Source organism: Bufo gargarizans, chromosome 3, assembly GCF_014858855.1.
Source record: "Bufo gargarizans isolate SCDJY-AF-19 chromosome 3, ASM1485885v1, whole genome shotgun sequence".
Classification (NCBI taxonomy): Eukaryota; Metazoa; Chordata; class Amphibia; order Anura; family Bufonidae; genus Bufo; species Bufo gargarizans.
This window is the reverse complement of record NC_058082.1, coordinates 12,413,423-12,419,324: the sequence shown is the minus strand read 5'-3', so window position 1 is coordinate 12,419,324 and position 5,902 is coordinate 12,413,423.

The following is a 5,902-nucleotide window of genomic DNA, read 5'->3' as shown; positions in this document are numbered from 1 at the left end:
AATCAGAAAAACAGTTCGGGTGACATCATCAACCTTATAAGAGAACATCAGGGTAACATTTCCAAGAGCAGATGTGAAATTCTCCATTGAAATCTGAATGGCTGAAATTCTTCTAGGAGATCACAAACAAGAGCATAATAGTGATGAGCTTGTCAGATGTCTAGAATACATAGATGTCTGCATTATTAGTCACTTAGACTTCTCTTGTGCTGCACTTACAGTACTTCTAGAATTAATATTTACCTACTGTATCAGATTAAGCTCTAACCATAAAGAAGGAATAGGTGGATGTCTCAAGTCCACCAGAATGGAAGAAAAAAGCTTAGAGGGGTTTCTGAATAACAGACCCCTCCCTATGACATCTATATCACCTAATATAAAATTTGGCATAGACCCAGGCATACTGTATCTTTTTTTTGACATGTCTCTGTAGTGGTGGAATCCATAATCTCCTATAAGAAAAGGGGTATTTGGAGCTATACTGTCTGGCTTTAAGCTTGGAGATGGCCATAGACGTTGAGGAGACTGTATTAAACTTGCCCCTTCATTCCAGCCATTTATGGTGTCCAATTTCATACTGCTAACTCTGGCCATACCTTTGTCTAGAACAATGGTCTCCAACTTATGACTCTCAAGTGCCATTTGTCTTGGATATGGCAAAAGAAACACAAACTTGGAAGGTGTCACAAACTTCTATTATCTATATAGTCAGTATCTACATACAAGTTAATGGACACTCACAGCACTATAGTCAGCATTACAGTGTAGACACACGGGGGGTTCGGCTGCTCTTCTCTGAGGTTTCTGCAGGGTGCACATATTTATAGTTGTAGGGTGAAGCTCCCAGTAGAGCGTGATATCCCTGGATTCAAGGAATCAGCGAGTGCCATGTATAATTATAACACCAGAGAAATAGAAAGCTATTTCAGTATCTTAGTTTCGAGGCACTAAATTAGTCTCTGGAGAGTTTTCTCAAAGTTCCTTCACAACCTTTGTTCTGCATGGCTCAAAGGTGTATTTTTAAAGGGCATTTTCAGCAGATTTGTACCTATAAAACCTGGCTGACCTGTTACATGTGCGCTTGGCAGCAGAACACATCTGTGTTAGTCCCATAATCATATGTGGCTGCATTGTTGATAAAAGTAATGTTTTAATATATGAAAATAAGCCGTAGGCACAATGGGGGCTTTACTGTTACACCTAGAGGCTCTGTTCTCTCTGCAACTGCCACGCTCTCTGCACCTTGATTGGCAGGCCCGGGCAGTGAAAACGTCATCACACCTGGCCTTGCCAACCAAAGTGGAGAGGAAGCGTAGAAGAGAAGTAAAAGTTTGTAGAATAGTAACTGAAACTCAGGTAAAGGATAAGTAATGTAATGTATGTACATAGTTACTCCACCAGTAGAATAGTGAGTGCAGCTCTGGGGTATGATACAGTATGCAACTCAGGATCAGTACAGGATAAGTAATGTATGTACACAGTGACTGCACCAGCAGAATAGTGAGTGCAGCTCTAGAGTATAATACAGGATGTAACTCAGGATCAGTACAGGATAAGTAATGTATGTACACAGTGACTCCACCGGCAGAATAGTGAGTGCAGCTCTGGATGTATAATACAGGATATAACTCAGGATCAGTACAGGATAAGTAATGTGATGTATATACACAGTGACTGCACCAGCAGAATAGTGAGTGCAGCTCTAGAGTATAATACAGGATGTAACTCAGGATCAGTACAGGATAAGTAATGTATGTACACAGTGACTGCACCAGCAGAATAGTGAGTACAGCTCTGGAGTATAATACAGGATGTAACTCAGGATCAGTACAGGATAAGTAATGTATGTACACCGTGACTCCGCCATCACAATAGTGAGTTCAGCTCTGGATGTATAATACAGGATGTAATTTTGGATCGGCACAGGACAAGTAATGTAATTTACAGTATGTACACAGCGACTCCACCAGCAGAATAATGAATGTAGTGCAGTACCTCAAAATAGAATAATTGCAAAATTGCTATCATTTTGCATTGATAAGTTAGTGTTAATAATCCTGACTTTGGTCTTGTAGTAGGCTAGAAGATGGACTTAGGTCTGCTCCTAGTTGAGTTTGTTGAGAGATGAGGAAGTGAAAAGAGGCCACTTCCTTTCCAACCCTCAGATTACTAGGCCTAAAATCCAGAGAACCTTTATCACTGAGAGAGCTACAGAGAGAAAACATTCCAGAACGAGAGAGAAAGGAAGAAGGTTCAGAATCTGCAAGATTGTGCACCGCCTTCAGTCAGTAAGTTACTGCTTTAGTTTAAGGCCGAATGCACAAGGCCGTGTTCCGTGGCCGAGAGCGGTCCATGGTAACACGGCCTGGCATCCTGTTGAGAGCAGGAGCGCACAGCATCATTGGTTGCTATGACGCCGTACGCTTCATGCCGCCGCTGGACTACAGTAATACACTCGTATAGTGTATTACTTTAGTCCAGCTGCGGTATGAAGCGCACGGCGTCATAGCAACCATTGACGCCGTGCGCTCCTGCTCTCAACAGGATGCCAGGCCGTGTTACCACGGACCACTCTTGGCCACGGAACACGGCCGTGTGCATTCGGCCTAAGAATGATAAAGTCTTAACTGCAGTGAGAGGGACATTGATAAGACATCCTTCACAACTGTACACTGTCTAGTCAGCCTTATCTTAATCCTGTACTGCTCAGCTCGGAATTACACTCAAGCTTACAAAAACCTCATTGCCAGCCTTGGAATCTGTAGAATTTTTGGTGAGATTTTGGTGAGATTGAGGAAAAGATTACTACAACCCCCAGCCTGCCTATCTCCATATATTGCTAAAATGGGAAGATTTGCATTGTGAATTTTCTAAAACAGTGCTTTGATACCATTGGATGTACTACATCACCCATTGGACATGTCATCCCCCATTCTGTACTTTAGAGACTTGTTTGTTTTCTACAAATGGTCTGGTTACTCTCCAGCACCAATCACTGGACACTGCTCCTTCGTTTACTGCCTTGCTCATGCACCAAACCCACGGCACCAAAGAGACCCCAACTACCATCATGCAGGTGCCCAAAGATCATGGTGTGCCCCAAGGGAAGAAAGAGGGCATCCTAATAACGCTGCCTTGGCCTTAAGGAGCATCGGCATGAGAATTGCCACCGTAAATAATTATTGCAGCCAGAGCCAACCATCTCCCCTCCATCTTGGATTTTCACCATCACTGCTGAAACTCTGCACATTCAAGTGTGTAAAACAGGAGTGTACGTCCTGCAAGGAGCAGGAATAGGTGTCCCGGACATTCCCGAAACAGGTGGCAGGAGATTGGTGACACTGGCAACACGCGGTTTAATTTGACATGTTTTCTGTTTGGATCAAATAAAGTCTGTGTTGTTTCTGGTGCTTGCCACCCCTTATTTCCCCAGGTGTGGCTATTAGGGTCATTTAGTCTTCTCTATTTATAGTTGCTTCTCCGACAATGCAGTGCAGTTTATAACTTCTGTTTCGACCTTTGGATAGATTGTGGTTGGATCTCGGCTGAATTCCTGTTGCTTCCATTGCTCCTTTTAAGTTAAGTCTTTCCTTTCCCTTTCGTATTTTGTTTGGGTTCTGTGTGTTGCATTTCCCTATTATTTGTATTAGGCCTGAAAGAGACTCCTGTTCGTCCTTGCTTTTGGAAGAACAGGTAGTCTCGTCCCTGCCATTAGTGCCAGGGTCCTATAGGGCTAGATAGGACTCTATGCATTCCTGCGTATGAACTCACCTACCTTTGGGGTCTGTTTATACTGGTAGTCAATCAGCATTTTAGTTAGGGTTTTCACTAGGAGGTGTCCATTTTCCTTCCCTAGTACTCAGGACTGATTCCCTGTACCCCCCTTCCCTCCTATGCTTGGTGTGGTGTTTCCTTTCCACACCGAAGTGTGACATTATAAATCGCCAAAACTGTCATTTTTTGTTTGTGTGTAGCCATGGATCCTATTGCTGCACTGGCAGGTCAGCTGCAAGGGCTATCTTTGGAGGTAGCTGACCTCTGCATGACCATTTCACAGATGCAGAGATCACAGGCTGTTGGTCCTGGTGGTAGTGGTGGAGACCAGGCCTATCTGGAGCCTACAACTGCCCTCCCGGACAGATTTTCTGGGGGATGTATTTTAGGCTACGTCCACACTCATCTGGGGATGAGAAACAGCAAGTCGGTGTGGTTATTTCCTTGCTTAAGGGGGATGGCAGTCATGGGCTTTTTCTCTGCCGACCGGATCGCAGTCTCTCCAGTCAGTAGATACATTTTTCAAAGCTTTGGGTCTTATCTATGATGATCCGGATTGAACCTCTCTAGCCGAAACCAAGCTGTGCAGCCTTCGTCAGGGTGATAGTTCCATTGAGATTTATTGCTCAGAGTTTAGAAGGTGTGCTATGGATATGGAGTGGAATGATCCTGCCCCCCATAGACAGTTTTGTCAAGGGTTATCAGAGAGACTGAAGGGTGCTTTGGCCTTTCATGAAACCCCAGTGTCTCTGGAGGCTGCTATGTCTCTTGCTTTACGCATGGATAGACACCTGAGAGAGAGATCTAGGGGCCCCCACTCTCAGGACGTAGTGACGTACTATCACATGTTTTATCATCCTCCTCTGACACTTTGGGTGAAGCTATTCCTGGGTTTATGTCTGGGGACGAACCCATGCAATTAGGGTGAGCTACTCCTGGATCTGCTTTTAAGCATACTGGTAATAGGAAGAGAGGGTGTTTTTTATGCGGACCGAAGGGACATTCTACGTCCATACATTTAACGGTAAAAAGAGAAAAGAGGAACATTTAATTCCCATCTGACTCTTGGAGGGGTGAGAGGAGAATCAGAAAATGTGCATTTGTCTTTGACTGGTAGTACCCGATTTCTCCTGACTGCTGAGGTTGGGTAATGCTAGAGCATGGATGTCAAACTCGTGGCCCTCCAGATGTTGCAAAACTACAACTCCCATCATTCCCTGATAGCTGTAGTATGCCCAGGCATGATGGGAGTTGTAGTTTTGCAACAGCTGGAGGGCCACGAGTTTGACATCCCTGTGCTAGAGTAAAAAACTGTTGGGATTGAGGTGTGTATCGACAGCGCGGCTTGGGTGAACCTGATTGATGCTCAGTTCGTTTCTATGCACGGGTTGTCACCGAGTGCATTAGAAAAAAAAAACATTTCTGTTTTTGCTATTGATTCTGCACCTCTAACTCAGAAGTGTTTATCTCAAGTTGTGCTTGATATCAGATTAAGAGTGGGTGACTTTCATTAAGAATTTATCTTGTGTTTTGTCTTGGAAGATCTCACTGCTCTGGTGGTTCTGGGTTTACCGTGGTTAAGCAAGCACATTCCAGCCATCGATTGGCAAGCTAGACAGATTCTGGATTGGGGTGATAATTGCATTGACAATAACCTTTGAACTCCTATGAATAACCCAAAACACCATACGAAATGCTCACAAAAAATTGTAGTTATTGTAGTACATATCTCAAGACAATAAATATGATGAGGGCCCTTGACAAAGCGTGAAAGCGAAACGTACGTTGGGCCGGTCTCCAGCACCCGGGTATGTATTGTACATATGCCTATTAGCTTGCAGCTGTAACGTTGGTACTCTCTGTCTCTTAGGAGATAGTTTAGGTGTTCCTAGCCATTATGTTATATGGATGCCTGCTGGTACCGATTTATTACAACATTATGGGCAGGTGGACTTAGTCCACATAAGCTGCATAGCTGTGTAATTCAATTGTATTTAGTCCCGGGGTTGCTGGGGACATATGTTTTTCCCTATTCTTGCACTTCTTATTTATGTTTTTTATCATATTTATTGTCTTGAGATATGTACTACAATAAGGTTTTTGGTGAACATTTCGTATGGTGTTTTGG